This window comes from Stomoxys calcitrans, chromosome 1 (assembly GCF_963082655.1).
Source record: "Stomoxys calcitrans chromosome 1, idStoCalc2.1, whole genome shotgun sequence".
Taxonomy (NCBI): Eukaryota; Metazoa; Arthropoda; class Insecta; order Diptera; family Muscidae; genus Stomoxys; species Stomoxys calcitrans.
Window position 1 is genome coordinate 196,255,631 of NC_081552.1, and position 25,082 is coordinate 196,280,712.

General features: G+C 39.9%; 1 long non-coding RNA gene across 1 annotated transcript; it reads left to right on the forward strand.

The window, feature by feature from the left end:
* Positions 1–11,456: 11,456 nt before the first annotated feature.
* Positions 11,457–11,846, forward strand: LOC131994346 (uncharacterized). Its single transcript, XR_009396646.1, has 2 exons — positions 11,457–11,495; positions 11,568–11,846. It is a non-coding gene; the product is annotated as an uncharacterized LOC131994346 (long non-coding RNA).
* Positions 11,847–25,082: the final 13,236 nt, after the last annotated feature.

The following is a 25,082-nucleotide window of genomic DNA, read 5'->3' on the forward strand; positions in this document are numbered from 1 at the left end:
CAATGGACAACGAATGAAAGACGGTCACAAAGAGGAGGCTGTGGGCATTCCAAAACTATGCGGCCTAATCTAGACTTGAAGAGGTCTACTGCTTTGCTGTCATTGGCTAGAACAGACGCCTCAGTCATTGTGTCCGTCATGATAGGGCACTGTCTAATCAGAAAACATGCCAACAGTTTGAAGGTTGCCAGCAACGAATTTGTAGAAGCTGTGAGGACATCGAAGAAGAAGGGACTATAGAACACCTTCTGTGTGTGTATCCCGCACTGGTAGTCAGAAGGAATTCCACTTTAGGTTCTCATTTCTTTGAAAACTTGTGTGATTTAGCGGATGTGAACATTCGCAAGTTATTGGGCTTTTTAAAGCGATCTGGATGATTCAACGGTAGGAACTGTTCTTGGGGTACTACAATGGACGAAAACGTCCAAGTGAGTCTGATGGCAGACTGCCACTTAAATCTAATCTAACCTAAGAGTAGATTACGAATTTCATGTAAACATTTGGGGCCAAGTTTCTGAAAACCTCTAACAGAACATGTTTAACGATTTGAGCAACATGGGTATCAAACGAAAAGTAATTTCAAAGTAGAATACGAATTTGGTACAACAATTTAGCGCCATACCCTAAACAAAACCCCAACAGAACAAATTTGCCGATTGGTGCACTATAAGTACTAAATGACGGTTATGTGTTGATTGGTTGATATAAGCGACCCCCAAGTCTCTATGGGTCGCTTCATCCCCAAAAAGCCTGCCATACGCACATGACAACCGATTGGGGCAATATGTAGTCATATTGAAAGACGTCCGAATTTCATATACAAATTTTATCCAAACGTCTGGGTTTGAAGAAGTCGAAGGAAGAGATCTGCTTAGATGGGATATACAAACATATCAAATATTTACCATTATGAGCAATTCCGAGTTTTCAGTCTAAAACTCACAAAGAAGTACCTGTGCAAAATTTCAACCAGATAGTTTGAAGGATTTTAATGGTATACTGATTTCGACGCTTAGTTAAACGATTGGCTAAGAACATGACAAGACAATTAGAAATATTTACATTAGTTGTGCGAGGTGTAACCAATTTAGAGACGAGTTCCTGTAGTATGGTGGACATTTGCTTCCATTTCCATTTAACACTTCATATTCCATTCATATATTCTAAGACCCATATGAATGGAATAAGGAAATCCCTTTTCGAGACTACATGATTTTCACAACAAATGCTTCATTCTTCCTATCAATTCCTTGCCCAATAAAATCACTACTGATTTTATTCTCTTAGTTAGTTTGACGGATTTTTAAGGAACCACTTCATCTTTTCCAAATACCCTTTTTGCATGAGATTCTGTTGAAATTCTTTCGTACTAAGGTGACACTGCTCATCAATCACCATTGAACCCATCTAGCTAACATTTTCCAATGATAAGGGTACTACGCTACAAAACGCACTTAGCCTACTTACAATGCCGCCATTTCATTTGAGTGTTTGTAACAACAACGCAATAGAATTTTTTATTTTGTGGCCAATAGTCTAATCACGCTCAAATTGATTAGATGATTAAACATAATAGTTAATTAATTACTGGACTAGACAAATAATGTACAAAAATTACTACGCATTTGAAACATTTTTTGATTAGCAATTAATTAAGGCACATCATTTCATCCATCTTTGGAGGCTAATGAAAACACAAACTCAAAATTTTGATATCCTTCATAAAATTCTTCATACACTCATTTCGTGTGAAATAATTTTTGTGGAGACAATACTTTTTTTTTAAGCATTCGATTAGGTTAGTTAAGGCTAGATTTTATTGGTAGTCTGCTATCAGATACAGATAGTTTAGTCCCTTGTGATACAACAGGAACAAGAAAAGAGAGCTCACTTCTAGTTCCTACCTCTGGACAAGCCAGATTGCACCTATTCAGCTTCGATGATTTCGACAAGAACACCTTCAAAGACACTAAAGTGTCGGCAGACTAACAAACGAGGAAGAAACGGATAAACCAGAGGGATGCTCAGTTCGTCCCCAGCCTTTAAGTAAAGGTGGTGTTTGCGACTCGGATTTAGACAGGGACAGTATCAATGAAACAAGGCATCGCGGCCAAATCGAGAGATGAGGTGAGGTGAGCAATGGTCGGAGGTGAGCAATGGTTTTGCTAAGCTCACAAGCAGACCGGGAGAGCGACCCGGGCACGACGAAGGAGACAGAGGAGTGTATAGCGGTAGCTGGAAGGGATAGAACTGACATTCCAAGCACTTCTACAGAAGCTTGAAAGAGAATCAGATCTCCCGAAGAGCATAACACTGCTAAAATGCTGAAGAAGAAAAAGAGCTCCCCGCTTTCAAGTACTCTAGGAAGATCAAACCGGCAACCCGCCCTCAATGGAGGACGGATAGTGTCCTACCGAGAAAGACAAAGTCGCAACAGGAACGAAGGCAGCGCGCACGGTCCCTGAGTCTTCATGGAGGACTGTGACTTCCAATAGTATGCCACAAACATTACGGAAGTGGAAAATGGTCCCTGAAAAAGTCAAGGAGCCGCCCTATTACGCCGGAGTGACAGGGAAGCACAATAGAGATGAGCTGAAGTACGAAGTCATCTAAACCGGCAGTGCATTCGGTAGAATATCCAACAGATCATCGGTCACAGGTGAGGCATTTGGTAAACGAACGGGTTATCGAACATGTGTTGAAGGGGGCCATCCATACGAAATATGAGCTGTGAGTATAGAGGGGATATCTTAACGCTGCGCTTTGCGTCAGCGGAATGTATTGATACCGTCAAAAAGCTCGTCTATCTAGACTCCTTGGGGTGCAAAGCTCGACCTTGTGAGAAAGATGGAAATCTCACAGCTCACAAAGGCGACGATCTTCTTCAAGGATGTGGGCGGCGAAATCGCCACGGACCAAGATTTGGTCATGGAGAAATGGGAGGTTTTCCCCAGGGAGAAGATGGAGGAAAGAACTCTCTTTGTGGTGCGCATTGATCAAGTTTCCGTAACAAGTTTGGCTAAGACTAAAGGCATGGCGTACTACGGGGCCATGGCCCTCTTTTTCAAGATTGGAAAGACTATGATAGGCAAATATCCTTATATTGAGCCTTCAGGCGGTGCAGTGGTGGGACACTCAGTACCGCCTGACGGACAGGGGGCCGAAGATCAGACAATCACCAACTCTTTCAATATTGGGAAGACTAGCATTGGTAAAGATCCAAATATTAAAACATCAGGCAGTGCAGGGGCAAGAGACCAACATAGCCTAACAAACAGGGACTCAACTAGCAACGACGCACAGTGTTGCCTCTTCATACATTCGTTGGACAAAAATAGTTAGAGTTAAGATAGAGCTCTAAAATTTTAAATACATGTATATTTGACTTAAATTAAGAAAAACATTAAGTATGGACCAAATCGGGCTATATCCTGATATAGCTCCCATATAAACCGATCTCCCGATTTGACTTCTTGAGCTCCTGGAGGTCGCAGTTGTTATCCGATTTCGCTGAAATTTTGCACAAAGGCTACTGTTATGACTTTCAACATCCATGGTAAGTATGGTTCAAATCGGACTATGTCCTGATATAGCTCCCATATAATCCGATCTCCCGATTTGACTTCTTGAACCAATGTAAAGCGAAATTTTTTTCAAATTTATTTTATTTAATTTTTTATTTCATATTTCTTATAAAACAACATAAAACATAATAACACTTCAAAAAAGGTATCAACATTTCTTTGTATGGTTTTCAATCTTGCTCAATATAATATTGAATATCATTTAAGTTTTCGGAGATATTTCTATTCTTTTGACTTAAAACACTAATGGATGGCTCTGAGTGTAAAATCATATATACAAACAAATCTTTATTAGTTTTTTCTCTGTCGCACTTTCGTGTATGCTCTAGTCTTGCCTTTCTGATTATTTTATGGCATGACTCCATTGCCTCCTCTGACAAAATTCCAATAGGAATTGAGAAATATTTTATGAATCCTATTCCATGGACAAGTACTTTGTGCACCGTAGCTGGCATGAAATACCAAGCATACTTGCTTAAATACAAATCCCTTGTTTCCTTCAAGAGCGTATCGAAATTTTCTATATTTATTTTTGATCCACTTGAAATAGTTCGCAGTATTATTGAAAAGTTTCGTATTAAATTGTTATCAACTCCAGTTATTTTCGATGCAATTTCAATATTTGAGAAAAATGTTCTGGCGCTATTTCCATCGTTTGTTGTGCCATAACCATTTTTAACTTTATCTACTATTAATCCTAATTGTTCTTTAATTTTTTTTTGAATCTGTGACTTAGTTTCAGAAACTACTTGTTTCTCCTGTTCTTTTGAAACCCTCCATTTTCTCACTTTTAACTTATACGCAATATGGAGTATACATTCAAAAAACTTAATTCTAGCATGCAGCGTCGAGAGTCCATATTTATAATGCTCTTCATTTACATCGCGTTCAGACACTGCAGTTGAGTTCATTTCGGTAGGCTTCGCCCCACAAATACAACAATTTGAACTGCTTTTATTATTCGTAAGAACATTTAAGACAGCGCCATCTATCATAGTTAGCTTCATAGAAAAACTAACATTTACGTTTTTTTCTTCATGGTGAAAGCTGTTCAAGCTTTCGATTTGAAGTGAAATATTCCGTTCCACATCTCTCACCAAATCAGGGTTTTCTTTCATAAACATGAATTTTATTGGTCGACAATATCTGGGTGAGGAATGGCGATCGTTTTCCCATAATGTTGTGGAGGTTTTAGGATCAAAAAATCGCAATGGTACCAGAGATGCCACAAATATAAACTCATCATTAATTCTTGGGTTCGAAAATTTTTGTTTATATACGCTGTGGTTCGAACTTCCATCGAACCCCCATTTACATTCTAATGTAATATCTTTTTTGGGGCACAAGTTATGGGAGTCCATCAAGCTTTTTGCGGTTTGATTTAATAGAGACTGCAATGGAATTTCTGCAGAGCTCTCTGTTACCTCGATATCATGTGGTATAAGTTCTTGTTTAGATTTGAATAAAGCCTTATACGATGGGAAACAATCCTTATGAAATGAATTTACTAAATTTCTCATCATATTGTATGTTCTATAGGACAAATCCATATCAACGTACAAGCCCAAAGCCTCTTTAACTGATATGGTGCTTTGATTACTCAGGATAGTTAGCTTTTCCGCAGCTTTTTTAATTAATTCTGATGAATTCGATGTAACTAACTCATCCACTCGCCTTCTCTTTGTTCTATTGCACGATTCTTCAAAGGACTTTCGTGGTCTTCCTCTACTGCCACTAGTACTTGGTTCCTAATTTTAAATATTTTTGGTCATAGTGGTGATAAGCTTTAAAAAAAATGTTTTAATTACCTCAAAGAAATCATTTACGCCCAGACGCATGTCGGTATCCAGCCAAATATTATTGGATGATTCAAACCTTAGTTTCATACGGGAACATTTAACCCATTTTTTGTTGAACTTCTTTAAAGTTGATTTTATTTTTTCTTTGTCTTGTTCATTCAGTAACTTGTTGCCATTGCTTTCGATTTTGTTTATTATTACTTTGTTTACATGCGTTGGGTTTACTGCTTTAACAGACAACCAAATATTATACAACTCACGCACTTTCATTTTAGCTTTAATATAATATAACACTATATACGCAAATGGTGCAAGTTGGTGCAGCTGAAATTTAGCCTTTTTGATTCAGGACACTTCACTGAAGAACGCTGAAAAAGAGTTAGCGTGGTCCCAGTTGGACTTTTTTAGATCCACTCTGCTGAAAATTTCACTTTTGACAGTAATTGCTTTATTTTTGCCTCTTATTTAAAAGTAACGGTACTAACCATATGTTCATGTCAGTGACACCTTACGTTGACAAATGTGCTGTCAATTATGTCCTCTTTAAGATCTTATTCTATTTTGGTACCCCAATAAATAAAAAATCAATTTTGTTTACATAAACAGAAATTTTAATTTTTGGGAAAAAATATGCATCATCCATTTGTTAAAAAACCTTCGTACGAAAACGCCCATTAGATGACGAGGAACTTCAAATATAATTATTTTTTTTTAAATTCTTCATACTTGAAGTGTTTTCTAAAAGATTAGTAAAAGATTTCATAAAAATTTTCATTTCCGATTTTTGCATTTTTGTCCACCGGGGCAACACTGTGCGACGTTCTCTAGGTTAGGAAGGATCTTTATCCATCATAGGATAAAGATCCTTATGCTGAAACATTAGGCAGTGCAGTGACAGAGCACTTATTGCTGCCTAACGCACGGAGAGCCGACGATGAGACCATAACCCACTCCCAAGAAGCCCATTTTCTCAAGATTTGGAAGACTAGTATAGGGAAAGATCCTAATATTAAAACTTCAGGCAGTGCAGGGACGGTAGACTCAATACAGCCTTACGAACAGGGACCCAATTATGGAACCATTACCGATTTTCTCAAGATTCGAAAGACTAGCATCCTAATATTAAAACACTAGGCAGTGCAGTGACGGGAAACTCAATGCAGCCTAAAAAAAAAGAGGGAGCAGACGATGAGATCATCACCCACTTCCAAGAAGCCCATCTAATGGAGGACCAATGATTGAGGTCATCCAGATAAACCTCCACCGGAGCAAGACAGCTACACACGCTCAGATGTAGAAAATCAGCAGGGGCAAGATTTATATTGCCTTAATTCAGTAGCCATGGACAATGGACTGGAACAAAATTTCTGTTCTGAACCATATCAACTACCAATTATTCTATACTAACACTGGTACTCGGACGAGGACCTGCGTTATTTGTCATAAAAATTTTAATTATATATTTTCCCCAAAGTTGTCAACGTCGGATGCTACAGTGGTGAGACAGGGTAACGGTGGAGCATACCTGGCATCACTTTATCTGCCTTTCGACTCTCTGACACCGCTACCCACGTCGGAGCTGCAACGGCTCTGGTGAGGAAAGAAAAACAGACAGGAAACGAGGTACTAATAGGGTGCGATGCGAACTCTCATCACATTTCGTGGGGTAGTACCAACAGCTGGGCCAAGCCCTGGCAGAATTCTTGAATACTAACGACCTGATTACGCTAAATATTGGTAGTACCGCTACCTTTGTTAATAGGATTAGGGAAGGAGGTTTTAGATGTGACAATATGTTCGGGAAATCGAATCGATGTTGTTCAGGATTGGAGGGTCTCCAAGGAGCACTCGTTCTCTGACCATTGCCATCACATCAGGTTTAAAATAGCACGGCCAGCGTCAAAACCGAAAAGTTTCTGAAATAAGTTGGAAACCAACTGGCCAAAATTCGGAAGACTACTTAGAAGAAGACTTGGGCAAGATAATTTAGATTGTCCAAACATAGAAGAGCTTAACGACAATGGCAACAGGACAACCACTGCATTAGTGGAGTCTTTCGATTCCTGTCCTCTTCGGGAAAGGAAATCAGCCCAAGAAAAACCCTGGATGACCGGGAAAATTAGCAATATTGGGAAAGAGGTCCGCAGACTTTATAACAGAGCACGTCATAAGACTGCGGAAGTATTTTGGAATGTGTATTAAACACGGCTCAAGGAATACCACAAGATTACCAGAGCGGCAAAAAGTGCCTCCCGACAGTTTTTCTGCGACCAGGTCGATGGAGTTAATTACGTTGTCAAGATGAAAAAGTTACTCACAAAACCCCATGACCAAACTAAAACGTTAGTAAATGACATGGGAGTAAGAGCGGAGATGATGATGAGGATGATGAAAACCCATTTTCCAAAGGATACTAGGGTACTCACAAAGACACGGGAATCTTGGAATAATGAGGTTGATCGAAAGCTTATTATAACGGAATTTATGGTCACGGGAGCCTTGAGAAGCTACAAAACCTGATGGAAAATTTTCGGCGTTCCTACAAAAGGAGGGCGACTATCTTGTGCCTCATTTGGTCACTATTTTAAGACTTGCATGTATTCCGAAAGTCTGACAGGAGGCAAGGGTGGTGTTTATAATAAAACTCGCAAGGCAAGTTATGCGACACCAAAGGCTTACAGACCCATAAGCCATACGTCCTTATGGGGAACGTATTGTGGAACATATTGTGGAACGTATTGTGGATACCATGATAAAGAGTAGGACATCCAGCGAACTATTCAATTCAAAAAGCACTCCTTTGTCAGGGGAAGGCCGGTGGAGACTACCCTGCATGTGCACAAGATAGAAGAATACTTCAATGCCAAGACGTACACATTGGCGGTTTGCATTGACAGCGAGGGGGCGTTTAATAATGTACGGAGTGACACATTGATCCAATCCTTAGACCAGTGCCGGGTCGTCCGGGTCCTTAGAGACTGGATAAACCATATGCAAAGGGACAGGTGGACAAATTGCGGGTTCCATAACATAAATATAAGGGAGAAAGTTGTACAGGGCTCGCCATAGGGGGACATTTTATCACCATTGCTTTGGGTGACCACCATAAATAACCTATTACGGACGCTGACTGAGGAAAGAGCCCGTCTGCTATGCTGACGATGTTATAATTCTTTTTAGGAGTAAAGATCCCAACCAGCTATGCCGAAGGCCCGAAAGGGTCTTGCATGTGGCATATGGTATATGACTTGGCTAGATCCAAAGGTCTCAATGTTAACCCAGAGTAGACTGAATATGTTTGAATATGTTCAATGCCAAGACGTACACATTGGCATTTTGCATTGACAGCGAGGGGGCGTTCAATAATGTGCGGAACGACTTATTGATCCAATCCTTAGACCAGTAACAGGTCGTCCGGGTCCTTAGAGACTGGATAAACCGTATGCAAAGGAACAGGTAGACCAATTGCGGGTTCCATGACATAAATGTAAGGGAGAAAATGGTACAGGGCATGCCACAGGGGGGCATTTTATCGCCACTCCTTTGGGTGACCACCATAAATAACGTATTACCTACGCTGACTGAGGAGGTATTTGAACCTGTCTGCTATACAGACGATGTTATAATACTTTTGAGGGGTAAAAATTTCTCCCCATTCTGCCGAAGGGCCGAAAGGGTCTTGCATGTGGCATATGATATATGACTGGGCTAGATCCAAAGGTCTCAATGTTAACCCAGAGAAGACTGAATATGTTTGTTCGCGAGGAAGTCGAAGGTGGGAAGGTTTCCGCAATACAATGATTTCGATATCTGACAAGGTCAAATACTTAGGAGTGATCTTGGATAGGAAACTTAATTGGAAGTGTCACACTCAGCAGCGTACTGAGAAGGCTCACAGATGTTGGGCACTATGGGCCCCTCTACATAGTGCCTCGAAATGGGCCTGAATCCGAGGATAGTCCACTGGCCCTACAGGAGCTTGATTAGACCAGTACTTACTTACAACGCAGTAGTTTGGTGGACTGCTATAAACAAAAGGTGCAACATAAGCACCATACAACGGGTTCAGGGAACATGTTGTCTAGGCATAGGTGAAGCGATGAGGACCACTCCGACTAGGGCAATGGAAACCATTCTAGATAACCGATCCATCGGCATATAGGTTAAGTGTGAGGCAGCCATTACGGTTTTGAGACTTAACACGATAGAAGTATGGATTGAGGATAGGAGCAGCTCATACCATCGTAGTATAATCGAGGCGACGATAGGAAACCTGGAAGGAAGAAAAGAGGTTTCCGATCGGATACCTGAGATGAACCTTGAGGTCGAGTGCGAGGCATTGCTGCCAGGGACACAGTCTTGGACTGACGGAACCCTAGTATTGCCATCTGGAAGATCATGTTACAGGGATGGATCAAAGGTAGAGGACAGAGTGGGGATCTGGGGATCAACACTGAGAACCCAGGGTCTGAGATCTGTTTTAGACTGCCTGACCATAATACGGTCCTGCAGGCGGGGATCCACCGAATTCGTGAGGTAGTGTGGTGCTAGCGTGAGGACGTCGAATATGAAAATCTTTACGGACAGCAAACAGGCCATAAGGCGGAGAACCAGGACGGAAAGATGAAGTCTTGGATTGTAAAAATGAGATTAACGCCTCTTTTAAGGATGACACGACCCGCATCGTTGGGTGCCGGGTCATAGCGGAGTAACTTGGAATGAGAAAGCAGATGATTTAACAGTGAAGGCCAGAGGACTGTCGTCAATAAACTTGTTCAACTCGAAGCCTTTCGGGTCGTCGAAGTCCGAGTTAAGGGCGTAGACTACAAATGCAGTCGGTAGGATGGCGAAAATCCTATGGGGCGATTCAGATAGTGAGAGAGGACGAGGCTATTACTGAAAGGAAGTAAGAAGGAGATCAGTATAGTTTTTTGTATCATAACGGGACATATAGGACCACCAGTTCACTTATGCAAAATCGGTACGGCAAATGAAAGCATGTGTAGGGCATGTGGAGAAGATGATGAGACGTTGGAACCTTTTTTTTGTTTTGGTAAAATTATCGTTTCCTTCTGGTTACAATGTTTTGTTTAACAACAAAACTTATAAAGTGATGCAACTTGCTTTTTTTTGGTTTTCCACGTGTCTGAGGTCTAGTAAGTGTAATATTTTATAGTCCACGCTCCTTAATTAGCAATCTCCCGTACATTTTTTACTTATCAGCGAAAGTGTGCAGCCAATAAAACAAAACAAATGCATTTTATAAAAGAAAACAACTTAGACTTGTTTATTTTGTTGACAAAAAAATAATACAATAGAAAGAAAAAAGCAATACAATACAATTACAACACTTGTAATGGAAGTGGTGATGTTGTCATGCCTTATTGGTATATAAAGGGTGATTTTTTTGAGGTTAGGATTTTCATGCATTAGTATTTGACAGATCACGTGGGATTTCAGACATGGTGTCAAAGAGAAAGATGCTCAGTATGCTTTGACATTTCATCATGAATAGACTTACTAACGAGCAACGCTTGCAAATCATTGAATTTTATTACCAAAATCAGTGTTCGGTTCGAAATGTGTTCATTCACCGTAACGTTGCGTCCAACAGCATCTTTGAAAAAATACGGTCCAATGATTCCACCAGCGTACAAACCACACCAAACAGTGCATTTTTCGGGATGCATGGGCAGTTCTTGAACGGCTTCTGGTTGCTCTTCACTCCAAATGCGGCAATTTTGCTTATTTACGTAGCCATTCAACCAGAAATGAGCCTCATCGCTGAACAAAATTTGTCAAAATTTGAACACATTTCGAACCGAACACTGATTTTGGTAATAAAATTCAATGATTTGCAAGCGTTGCTCGTTAGTAAGTCTATTCATGATGAAATGTCAAAGCATACTGAGCATCTTTCTCTTTGACACCATGTCTGAAATCCCACGTGATCTGTCAAATACTAATGCATGAAAATCCTAACCTCAAAAAAATCACCCTTTACAAACGAAGATATGACTAACATATAAAAAGGTTTGTTTTAAATCCCAAGTATATTATGTATAAAACTATTGGGTTGCCCAAAAAGTACTTGCGGATTTTTTAAAAGAAAGTAAATGCATTTTTAATAAAACTTAGAATGAACTTTAATCAAATATACTTTTTTTACACTTTTTTTCTAAAGCAAGCAAGCAAGTAACAGCTGATAACTGACAGAAGAAAGAATGCAATTACAGAGTCGCAAGCTGTGAAAAAATTTGTCAACGCCGACTATATGAAAAATCCGCAATTACTTTTTGGGCAACCCATAGCTGGCCTGGTGTGATTCTCTACAGCCATAAGAGTTTGCGGCCCCCCTTTGACATGGATCAATTTTGAAAATTATTTAAATTCGTATTTAACTCCCAAATAACTTTCGTTAGATGGGCCGACTCCCCTGGAATAGACCCAAATTTTTATATAACTTTCGTGTTTGAGCCTCGTCGTGTCATGTTTGGTGTACATGTGCGTTGGGTGGATAATTTTGGGGTGGGGCGACCCGCCCGGGAATAGATCCCAAACTTTTATATAAGTTTCCTACTCTACTCTCAAGTACGTTTCGTTTGAATCCCATACTGTCCCGATCGACCAACATGTACGTTTGGGGTGGTTTTTGAGTTGGGCGATCTAGACATGCCCGTCCCTTTGTCTGTCGAAAGCACGCTTACTTTCGAAGGAGTAAACCTGGGCACTTTTGCAAAAATACTTCTTATTAGTGTATGTCAGTTTGGATTGTAATTAAGCCAAATCAGTTCATGTTTTTACATGTTTTGACTTCTTGAGCTTCTAAAGGGCGCAAGTGATGTTTTTGGAATGACTTCCAACAATTGTGCAAAGTATGGTTTAAAACGGTTCATAACTTGATATATCTGCCATATACACCGATCTCCCGATTAGACTTTTCAGATGTTCCTGCCAGGATTCGACCCCAGGCGTTCAGCGTCATAGGCGGACATACTGTGCTACGGTGGCCTCCTAACTTGATATAGCCGCCATATAAACCGATCTCCTGATTAGATTTCTTGAGCCTCTGGAAGGCGCAATTCTTATACGATGTGCCTGAAATTCTGTAGGTGGTATTTTTCTATGACTTCTGACTTCGATGAAAAGTACGGCCCATGTCGGCCAATCTTCTTCTTCTATTATATAAAAATAAAATTGATGCGCTTTGTTTATTTGTCTATTCCGTATAGACTCAAAAACGGCTAAGCTGAATTTCATAAAAATGTCACAGATGGTAGAGTTTTAGCCCCCGTTGGAAATAGGGTACTACATATTTTGATATCCGAAAAGGATGCGGGCCCTCCCCCTTACCACAATTTACAAAAACGCCAGATTTCTGAAATGGTTGCACCGATTTAAGTAAAATTTTGTATGCCATCTTATGGTACCCCGAAATTAGTATAAAAATGTTGGCTTAATTTACCTGGGGGGACGCCCCATCCCAAAACCCACCCGAACGGACATGTTTACCGATTGGGACAATATGAGTATCAAATGAGAAGTATTTAAGAGTAGAGTGCGAACATGGCATAAAAATGGCACCCACCCTCAAAATTACTACCCAATAGGACACTTTTACCGCTTTGGGAAATATGAGTCTCAAATGAAAGGTTGTTAAAAATAGAGCACACATCTGACATGGAAATGTATTCTTTGGTATCCGAGGAGCCTACCCACCCCCCAAAAGCCCGCAACAGGACATATTTTGCGATTGGTACAATATGGGACTCAAATGAAAGGTATTTGGGAGTTAAATACGAATATGGTATTTAACATTGTGTCCAAGTACTTAAAAGGCTACCCCAAGCCCAAAACCGCCCAAAAATAGTGCCCAAAATCAAAAGTGGATCGATCGGGACAATATGGGACTAAAATGAAAGGTAATTGAGAGTAGAGTATGAATATAATATTTGAGATTGGGTCCAAGTACCTAGGAAGCCGTCTCAAATTAAAAATCGCCCCAAAAGTACTGTACAAAATTAAAGTGGACTGATCGGGATAATATGGGACCCCAATGGAAGGTATACGAGAGGAGAGCATAAATACGATATTTTAAATTGGATCCAAGTATTTAGAGAGCCGCCCAGGCCCAAAACCGCCCCAAAAGTAGTGCCCAAAATCAAAAGTGAACCAATCGGTACAATATGAGACTCAAATGCAAAGTATTTGGGAGTAGAGTATGAATACGATATTTTAAATTGGGTTTAAGTACCTCGGGAGCCGTCCCAAGCCCAAAACCGCCCCAAAAGTACTGCTAAAAATCAAAGTGGACCGATCGCGACAATATGGGACTCAAATGAAAGATTTTAGAGAGTAGAATACGAAATCTCTACTAAAGTCTGGGATCTATTTCCAAGCGGGTCGCCCCACCCCAAAATTATGCACCAAATGGACATGTACACCGAACGGGACATGATGGGACTCAAACGAAGGGTCTTTGAGAGCAGAATACGAAAATTCTATAAAAATTTGGGTCAATTTCCCTAAATCGCCCTACCCCAAAGATATACGCCAAATGGTCATGAATTCCAAACGGGACAACGGAATTCCAATGACAGCTCTTTAAGAGTTTAATACGAATATAATTTTTTTTCATATTTAGACCATGTCTCAAGGGGGCTGCAAGCACTTATGGGTGTAGCGAAGCACATCCTGCATGCCAAATTCCAAACTTCTAGCTCCGTCTATAAAGAAAGTACCAAATGTTACCAATTTTGGTACCAAAATGTACGATTTTTTAATACATCGTTTAGTCACCCATTATATATTTTCCTATTGTACCTACATGCCAAATTTCAGACCTCTAGCTCCATCTATAAAGAAGGTACCAAAATTGGTACTACATTTTGGTCAATATGGTTTAAATCGTCTTATAACCTGATATAGCTCCCATATAAACCGATCTTGGATCTTGACATCTTGAGCCGCTAGAGGGCGCAATTATTATCCGATTTGGCTGAAATTTTCCATGAAGTGTTTCGTTTCTACTTCCAAAAACTGTACCGGGTATGGTTCAAATTGGTTAATAACCTGATATAGCTCTCATATAAACCAATTGTGAATCGTGACTTCTTGAGCCGCAAGAGGGCGTAATTATAACCCAAATTGGCTGAAATTTTGCATGAAGTTCAAATCGGTCCATTACCTTATATAGCTCCCATTTAATCCGATTTCTGATCCTGACTTTTTGAACCGCTAGATGAAATGGGCAAAATTTGCCATTTTGACTTAAAAGACATACGTTTCGAGAGGATGAGGGTGAAAATAAAATAGTACTTGTAATGAGAGGAAATGTACGTTTAGTACCGAAATCGGTACCATTTGGTAATTTCTTCACAGATAGAGCTAGAGGTCTGACAAGCAAGTAGATACAACTACGATATATTTGATGGGTGAATAAATGATCTATTCAAAATTCGTATATTAAGGTACCAACATTGGTACCATTTAGTACTTTATTTACAGATGGAGCTAGAGGTCTGACATTTGGCATGTAGGTATAACCCCTGTTGCCCCTGTTCCTTAGAAGAATGTTCATGGGCAAAATTTGCAATTTGCATTGTTATTCTTAGTAATATTTGGTACTTTCTTTACGGAAGTGGAAAAGATTTATGAAATTGTATTCGCAATTATTACAAAACTTTATAATCTTATAAACTGAGTGACTACCTAGGTTTTTGGAAGTCCTACACTGAAAAGGGGGTATCAAAAACGGGGCTATCGAAGCGGACCACCGGGATACTACTCTCCATATATAAAAGAGACTGATGACAGACTGATCACTACCTGGCCCTAAAAGCTAGAATTATGAAAGTTTGCACGTATGTTGGTATTGGTTCGGAGGGGCGATATAAGTCAGGGTTTTTGGTGATATTCGTACGTTAAGGTACTAAATAGAATCAAATAGTAGGAAAATGGGTACTAATTGCCCAGGGCTAACGGATAGGGCAGGAAGAGCATCTCGAAAAAATAAGTCTTGAAGAAAAAAAAAATTAGAAAATCGTACCGAAAGTGGAAGAAATAGTACGTTTAATGTCGATATTGGTACTTTTTGGTACCTTTTTCTACAGATTGAGCTAGAGGTCTGAATTTTGGTATTTAGGTACATTACGGTAACCTGAAATAGGGGAGCAAATTAAAATTTTAATAGTTTGGTACTAAAAACGTAGCAAAAAACGTACGAAATAGGTGAACTTTGCATAGGGCGAACGGGTGGAGCAAGAACTTGGAGATTTGGCTTAAATGATTGTTGTTACGAAATAAAGGGTGTAGATGGAAAGAGTGTGGAAAAAAAATAGTACTGGAAACAGAAGAAAAGTACGATTAGTACCGTATTTGGTACCATTTCGTACTTTCTTTATGGATTGAACTAGACCTCTGAAATATAACATATAGGTTCAACTGGGCTATATATGTTGGCTGACTAAGTGATTTCTTCACAAATCGTAAATGTTGGTACCAAAAATTACCAAATAGTACGAAATAGCTTATTTACTTTTACAGTGAACGGAGACGGGTAAAATCAAATAATTCGATAAATATGATCGTATGTAGTATTGACAAAAATAAGATAAGTTATTCCAAATACGAAATGCTGAAATCGTACCAGGAGTGGGAAAAAAAAGTACTTAAGTGTTGTAATTGGTACTATTTGGTTCTTTGTTTTAAAGATTGAGCTACAGCTCTGAAATTTTGGTTACAGTTACATCTTGACAGCATACACCGGGCGATTAGAAGATTTTGTTGATATTCGTACATTTTGGTACTAAAACGTACAAAATGATACCTTCTTTACGGATTGAGCTAAAGCTCTGGAATTTGGGATACTGGTACGTCTTGGCAGTATGTACCGGGCGATTAGAAGATTTTTTTTGATATTCGTACATTTTGGTACTAAAACGTACAAAATGGTACCTTCTTTACGAATTGAGCTAAAGCTCTGAAATTTAGAGTACAGGTACATCTTGGCAGTATGTATCGGACGACTGGAAGATTTTTTTTGATATTCATACATTTTGGTACTAAATCGTACAAAATGGAACTTTCTTTATAGACTGAGCTACAGCTCTGAAATTCGGGATACAGGTACATCTTGGCAGCATGTACCGGGCGATTAGAAAATTTTGTTTATATGGGTACTAAATCGTACCGGGCGACTAGAAGATTTTTTGATATTCGTACATTTTGGTTCTAAAATGGTACTTTTGGTACTGAAACGTACAAAATGGTACTTTCATTACAGACTGACCTATAGCTCTGAAATTTGGGATACAGAGCGACTAGAAGACTTTTTTGATATTTGTTCCTTTCGGTACTAGAATATAAAAAATTTTACTTTGTTTACAGTAAGGGCAAAAAAAAATATGTTTATCTCTTGCCCTGTGAAGCTGTGAAAAATAGTCAATTTAGTTGTAAAAGAGCGGAAGCGGGGCGGAAAAAAAGGTACCCGCTCCGAATCCCTGGGGAATTTTCCTATGGAATCTAAGTAGGCCACCGTAGCGCAGAGGTTGGCATGTCCGCCTATGACGCTGAACGCCTGGGTTCGAATCCTGGCGAGACCATCAGAAAAAACTGTCAGCGGTGGTTTTCCCCTCCTAATGCTGGCAACATTTGTGAGGTACTATGCCATGTAAAACTTCTCTCCAAAGAGGTGTCGCACTGCGGCACGCCGTTCGGACTCGGCTATAAAAGGAAGGCCCCTTATCATTGAGCTTAACCTTGAATCGGACTGCACTCATTGATATGTAAGAAGTTTGCCCCTGTTCCTTAGTGCAAAGTTAATGGGCAAAATTTGCATTTGCATCTAAGTACCCTACACCACTATTGTGGTACAGGGTATTATAGTTTATTGCATTTGTTTTTGACACTCAGAAGAAAGAGAGGTAGACCCATTGATAAGTATACCGATCGACTTAGAATCACTTTTTGATTCGATTTAACTATGTCCGTCTGTCTGTGTGTCCATGCTAATTATGTACAAAGTGAAGGTTTTCTTAAAATTTGGTACAGACATGTTTTTTGGCCTAGAGACGAAGCCTATTAAAATTGGGAAAAATCGGTTCAAATTTAGATATAGCTCCCATATATATCTTCGTCCGATTTGCAGTAATAATGCAATAAAATGGTAATCTGCTAATCGATTCTCTCGAAATTTGTCAGGTGGGATTTTCGTATGACTCTCGACATTACTGGTGAATTTAATTGAAATCGGTTCAGGTTTATATGTAGCTCCCATATATATATATCGCCCGATTTTCACTCCTAGAGCCACTGCAAGCGCATTTATTGGCCAATATAACCAAAACTTCGTACAACGCTTTTCTTGACGACTTCCACAATGTCTATAAGGTTTGCTAGAAATCGGTTAGGGTTAAGATATAGCTTCCATATATATGTTCGTCCGATTTGTAGTAATATTGCAATAAAATTCTCCTTTGTTAACCGATTCTCTCGAAACTCGGCAGGAAGGATTTTCTCTTGACTCTCCATATAATCGGTTCAGATTTAGAGACCTTGACTCCCACATTGTACTTATAGGGTAGGTGTAGGGTATTATACGTCCGGCACCGCCCGACTTTTGCCCTTCCTAACTGGTTTTAACTGAGCTAGAGTTTTTCTAGAATCAACGTGTTTCGATTTCGATGATTTCAGAATGGATATGTTTAGGCATTCCGTGACAAGATCCTTGAGGATTTCACCTTCCTTGCCTGAGGTATAGTGGGGGATGTAAAATGAATCTATGCATTTCTTATTGATTACACTGTTCTCAAAACTATTGTAGGCAAATTTTAACAACTACCATTTTAATCTTCACACCTACTTGCCGTTACATGCACTATACAATAATGGATTGTTTCACAGTAAAGGTGTAAGATTTATAAGTAAATAAAAATAAAAAAAAAGAAAATAAAACAACTTCTTAGATAACACTCACTATAGGCAATTCCAAGGAAATCAAAAGAAATGGAAAAATGATTACCAGCCCTTTATATAGGGCTCTATATAGGGCATTTTTTACAATTAGGTGGGTGGGGTGGGGTGGGGTTGGTTGTTGGACTTGTTCAAGAACTATAAATAGATATAAATGCGATTCGAATTATTAATGGATCAGCAGAACGAAAAGAATTCTTAAGCAAACTAGACAAAGTGTCGCGTAAAGCAGAACAAATCTGAGAAATAAAAGGACACCTTATATGCAGGATACAGGAATACAGTGGTGCATATTTCACAGCTACAACAAACATGAGCGGAGCGGGTAAAATCAATTCTTTGGTGGGAAGTACCACCCGTTACATTGCCGGACGTAATGCCATACAAACCTGTTATTGGCGTAAGGCTTCAGGCAATCGCTTGGTCAAATACACCAAAACTTGTGAATTCGATCCTTCGCAAAAGATGCCGCTTAGCATACGCAACAAACAGTGCCATAATAAAACTTTTAACATGACGAAATCTTAGATTTTAACATTAGCATAGTGTGTAATATATATTTTTTTAAGTTTTAAGTCAGTTATAGGTGCACATATTCTTAAAAATATGGAAGTGGATGCAGATTGGTGGTGAGAAGATGTAGTGTGTGCCTTTTTATGTATAGTGTCTATTAATGCGTGTAAGCAATATTTGCTGTATAAACCTGTTAATTAAAAAATTGAAACAATCACAACAATATTTGATTTAAATTTCGTTGTGGCGAGTAAAACTCTTATCGGGATTAAATACAGATATCAGAACAAAACAACTAAAAGCATGCTAAGTTGGGCCGAATCTTTTATGTACCCTCCACCGTGGACCGCATTTGTCAAGTTGTTTGCCCGATATTTCTTTATAGTCCAAAAAATGATATTGGATTAGGATTGCTATGCTATTGGAGCTATATCAGGTTATACACCGATTCGGTCCCAAATCTGAAAGAATTGCTGGACTCAAGAAGTAAAATCAGAAGAACAGTTTATGTGGTAGCTATATCAGATTTTAGACCGACTCATATTTAGCACGTGTGCTGAGGGTCATAGTAGAAGTCGCTGTGTCAACATTCAGCCAAATCAGACAAAAACTGCGCCTTCGAGGGGCTCAAGAAGTGTAATTGGGAGATCGGCTGATATGGGAGCTATATCAGCACATCACAGTACAAAATTTCAGCCAACTCGGATAAGAATTGCGCTCTGTAGAGGCTTAAGAAGTATAATCGGGAGAACTACGCCCTCTAGAGACTCAAAAGTAAAATCGGGAGATCGGTTTATATGGAAGCTATGCATATATGGTTCATATAAAAATCACTGTGCAAAATTTCAGTCAAATGGGATAAGAATTACGCCATTTAGGGGGTCAAGAAGTATAATCGGGAGATCAGATTATATTGGAGCTATATCAGGGTTTGAATCGATTCAGACCGTAGTTAACACTGTTATTGAAAGTCAAAACAAAACACTTCATGCAAAACTTCAACTCAATCGGATAAGTATTGAACCCTCTAGAGGCTCAAGAAGTAACGATCCAAGTTCGGTTTATATGACAGCCATATCAAGTTTTGAACCATTTAGGACCATACTTAGCACAGTTATTTAAAGTCAAAGCAAAACTTGAGCCAAATCAGATAAGTATTGCTCCCTCTAGAGGCTCAAGAAATCAAGATCCGAGATCGGTTTATATGGCGGTTATATAAAAACGTGAACCGATATGGCTCATTTACAATCCCAACCGACCTTCATTAAAAGAAAGCATTTGGGCCAAATTCTAAGCGCCTAGCTTTACTTGGAAGTTGGCGTGCTTTGCACAAACGGACAGGCAGTCTGACGGATGGACGTACATGGCTAGATCGAGTTAAAATGTTATGGCGATCAAGAATATATATATTTTATTGGGTGGGTCTTAGGTGAATATTGAATATTCCACCATAGGATGGAGGGTATAACAAATATATTTCATAACTTATTTTGGTCTCCACCACAGGACATGGGGAACAGAGAAAGGTTTGAATGTCATTTTCATTGCCTATGAATCCATTCGTAAAAATATTGGGTTGCCCAAAAAGTAATTGCGGATTTTTCATATAGTCGGCGTTGACAAATTTTTTCACAGCTTGTGACTCTGTAATTGCATTCTTTCTTCTGTCAGTTATCAGCTGTTACTTTTAGCTTGTCTTAAAAAAAAGGTGTAAAAAAAGTATATTTGATTAAAGTTTTATTAAAAATGCATTTACTTTCTTTTAAAAAATCCGCAATTACTTTTTGGGCAACCCAATAATGCATATTGTCGTCACCCCACATCATTTCAAAACAACAGCATTCAACACTATTTATAGAAAGAGAATATGACAAAAGCTGTGAATTGCATTGCATGTCTTTTGTTTATCTCACTCAACACTCTCAAAGGCAACGAATATGCAGCGAATGGTGTGAATCATTTTAGATTTGGTTGAATAAAGCCTTATAGCTTTCAAAGGGAATGTTTTTGAATGCTTCTTCAATATCTGTCGTACCCACCACCATAGAATCGGGAAGAATCGGGAAAGGTATTGGGGAAGAGAATGCCGAAAGAAATTTGGACCCAAGTGCCTGGGGAGCCGCCCTGCACCCAAAAGAACCACAAACGAACAAATAGGCTAATGCGAGATTTACATAAAAGGGATTTGGGAGCGTAAATTTGTTTGTTTAGTATAGACTCAAAAACGACTAAACTGATTTTCTTGAAATGTTCACAGATTGTGCAGGTTGATCTGGAAGAGGTTATATATATAATTTTTTTTGATATCGGTAAGGGGTCGGACCCTCCTCCCTACCCGAAAAGCAACACTCAAAATAGAAGTATGCCGATCGGGAGAATATGAAACTCAAATTAAAGGTATTTGGGGATAGAGTTCGAATTTGATATTAAAAATTGGGTCCAAGTACCTAGGTAGTCGCACCGACCACAAAACCCCCTCAAATAGGCATTTTCGACGATCATGATAATATGGGACTGAAGTGATAGGTATTCAAGTGTATAATACGAATACGGTCTAGAAGGAGCAAAAGGCTATATAATTTGTTGATATCGGAAGCGGACCCCTGGGGTAAGTGGGTTAAAATTTTTTCCTAAAATTTCTACGCGATGTCGGTTTATATGGGAGCTATATCAGGTTATAAACCGATTTAGACCATACTCGGCACGGTTGTTAGAGGTCGCTTCAGAACTAACCGTGCATAATTTCAGTCAACTCCGATAACAATTTCGTCCTCCAGGGGCTCAAGTTCTCAAATCAGGAGATCGGTTTATACGGTAGCTACATATATCAGATTATATAAATCGGATAACAATTGCGGCTTCCATCAGCTCAAGAAGTTAAATCGCGAGATCGGTTAATATGGGAGCTATATACAAATCTGAACCGATATTATTCACTTGCAATTACCAACGACCTACATCAATAAGAAGAATTTTTGTAAAATTTCAAGCGAATATCTTTATTCGTTCGACCGCTATCATGATTTACACAGACGGACGGACGGACATGGTTAGATCGACTTGGAATGTCTAGACGACCAAGAATGTATATACCTTATAAGGTCGCAGATTAGTATTTCGAGATGTTACAAATGAAATGATTAGATTAGTAATCCCCCCCTCGTATTGGTGGTGGGTATAAAAAGTAACCTTGACAAAGAAAATCTAAGTCAGGAATTCTTTGCTACTAAGAAACACGAAGTCGGCTCACGTTTGATATTGTGTCCCCATTTAAGTGCCGGTATCCGTTGGTCGCCTTAAACCGGGCAATGACATAAGAAATGCTCCAACGTCTCATCATCTTCTCCACATGCCCTACACATGGTATTGCTTGCCGCACCGATTTTACATTAGTGAGCTCGTAGTCCTTTGTGTCCCGTTATGGTACCGAAAGCTATACTGACCTCCTTCTTACTTCCTTTCAGTAATAGTTAAGTCTTCTAACAATCTGGATATCTCCATAGGATTCTCACCGTCCTACCGACTTTTTCGTTGTTCCACAGGGTTATATGTGCATTCGTCGCCAACGCCCTTAACTCGGACGGCGTCGACCCGCAAGGCTTCGGGTTAACCAAGTTTATGGGCGGCCTCTGATTGGTCTCTTTCATCCACCTTACTCCACTATGGCCCGGCACCCAGAGGATTTGAATCATGTCATCCTTGGGAAGGCGCTAATTCCCTTCTTACTCTCCAAAACTCTTCGTAACCATAACGTGCGGAGCCGAACTACTTCATGGATGTTATACCCCTTTCAAAAACGCTTTTACTCGTTCACATATGCGCTAATTCGGCCCCTGGATGTTTTTTGCCCTGATGGCCAGTGGAACACCACACCAACTCAGTCCGTTTATGTCTGGTATCGTATCCCCACCAAAGTGCCAGTGTCTGTTAGCCGGACAATTAATTGTAGTCCTTTTAATTTCCTTTCAGAGATAGTTTCGTCATCTGGATCTCCGCCTAGGATTTTCGGCGTCCTACCGACCATTATTCCACAGTGGTACACGATCCCTTAAAACGGACTACATCTCCTTGAAAGGGTTCGGATCAACCAAGTTTTTTGACGGAAATCCTCTTGCTTTAGCTACCAAAATTCTGCTTTTTTCACCCCCCCACTTACTCCACTATGGCCTGGCACCCAAAGGACTCTGATCGTACTATCCTCGGAGAAGGCGTTAGTCCCCTTCTACACTGTTCGTGATCTTGCCGTCCTGGCGATTTTTGCCCTGATGCCCAATTAACTGTTCGCAATGATGTTTACACTCGACCTTCTCGCGTTAACACCACACCGCCTCATGCATTTCGTGATCGCCCGTATCTTCACTTGCAGGACCATATTATGGTCAATGGGACACATATCGTAGTCCCTGGGTTCTCAATGTAGAACTTCAGGTCCATTCTGTTCTCCAGCTATGATCAATCCTTGAAATATGAACTTCCAGATGGCAATACCAGAGTTCTGTAATTTCAAGACTGTGTCTCTGGCAGCAGTCATTGCACTCGACAGCAGAGTTCGTCACTCTTCGAAAACTTAATTCTATCGCGAATGTATAAGGTGAGCTGGTTACGCTCGGATCGGATACCGGAGAGTTCGTCTCAGGTATCCGATCCAAAACATCTTTTTTTCCAGGTTTTCCTCGAAAACCTCAATAATATCGCGATTTTATAAGGTGAGCTGGTTACGCTCCTATGCTCTATCCATTCTGTCATCGCCTTAAGTCTCATAGCCGCAGTGCCTGCATCACATTTATTATGTATGACTATGGGTCTGATGTCTTGAATAGTGGGTGGGGTCCTCATCCCCCACCCATGTCCAGACAACATGTTCTCTGAACCTGCTGAATTATGCAAACGATTCACCAGAGCTAGTGAACTATCCTCGGACTCAGGCCCCATTTCGAGCCTACGGCCAGTCTACATAAAACCTAACATCTGTTAGCCTTCTCGGTATGCTCCTGAATGTGATACTTCCAATTCAGTTTCATGCCCAAGATCACTCCTAGGTATTTGACCTTGTCGGATATCGAATTTGTTCTAATGAGGAAACTTGGCGCGTTCAATTGGCCCACCTTCGTCTTCTTCGTGAACAGGCTGAATTAAGTTCTCACTGGACTAACATCTTGGTCTAGCCCAGTCGTATCCCATCTACAAGACCCCTTGGGGTCCTTCTGCAAAGCTGATTCGGATCCCTACCCCTTAGAAGTATTTTAACAAAGGGGTTCAAAACTCTCCTCAGTCAGCATCCGTAATAGGTTATTTATGGAGGTCAGCCATAGGAGTGGAGATAAAATGCCCCCTTTGGCGTGCCCTATGCCTCTTTTTCCCTTGTCTTTATGTCATGGGACCCACAATTTATCCACCTGTGACTTAGTATATGGGTTATTCATCCGGAACTGGCCTAAGGATTACATCTGTGTCCCTTAATGTTAAGCCACCATAGGATGGGGGTATGCTAATTTCGTCATTCTGTTTGTAACACCTCGAAATATGCGTCTGAGACCCAATAAAGTATATATATTCTTGATCGTCATGTCATTTTAAGTCGATCTAGCCATGTCCGTCCGTCTATCTGTCGAAAGCACGCTAACTCTCGAAGGAGTAAAGCTAGCCGCTTGAAATTTTGCACAAATACTTTTTATTAGTGTAGGTCGGTTGGGATTGTAAATGAGTCAAATCGGTCCATATTTTGATATAGCTGCCATATAAACCGATCTTGGGTCTTGACTTCTTGAACCTCTAGAGGGCGCACTTCTCGCCCGATTTGACTAAAACGTGGTGTTTTGGTATCACTTCCAACAATTGCGTTAAGAATGGCGCAAATCGGTACATAACTTGATATAGGACACATAGGCTTACGTGCTCATTGATGCAAAATCGATGTGGCAAGTGATGGCATGTATAGCGCATGTGGGGAAGATGATGAGAAGTTGAAACATTTCCTATGTCATTGCCCGGCTTTCGCGTCTAAAAAACACCGGCACTTAGGTGGGGATACAATACCAGACATGAACCAACTTTGGGGAGTGGTATTGAAAACAATTAAGGATTTTGTAAGTAGCATGGAATTCCTAACCTAAATTTTTTTTTAGAGGTAACTTTATAGATTTTAGAGCGCACAACAAACCGATTATTGGCTTAGTTGCATGCCCATAGTGGCATGGGGTGGATTAATATCTAC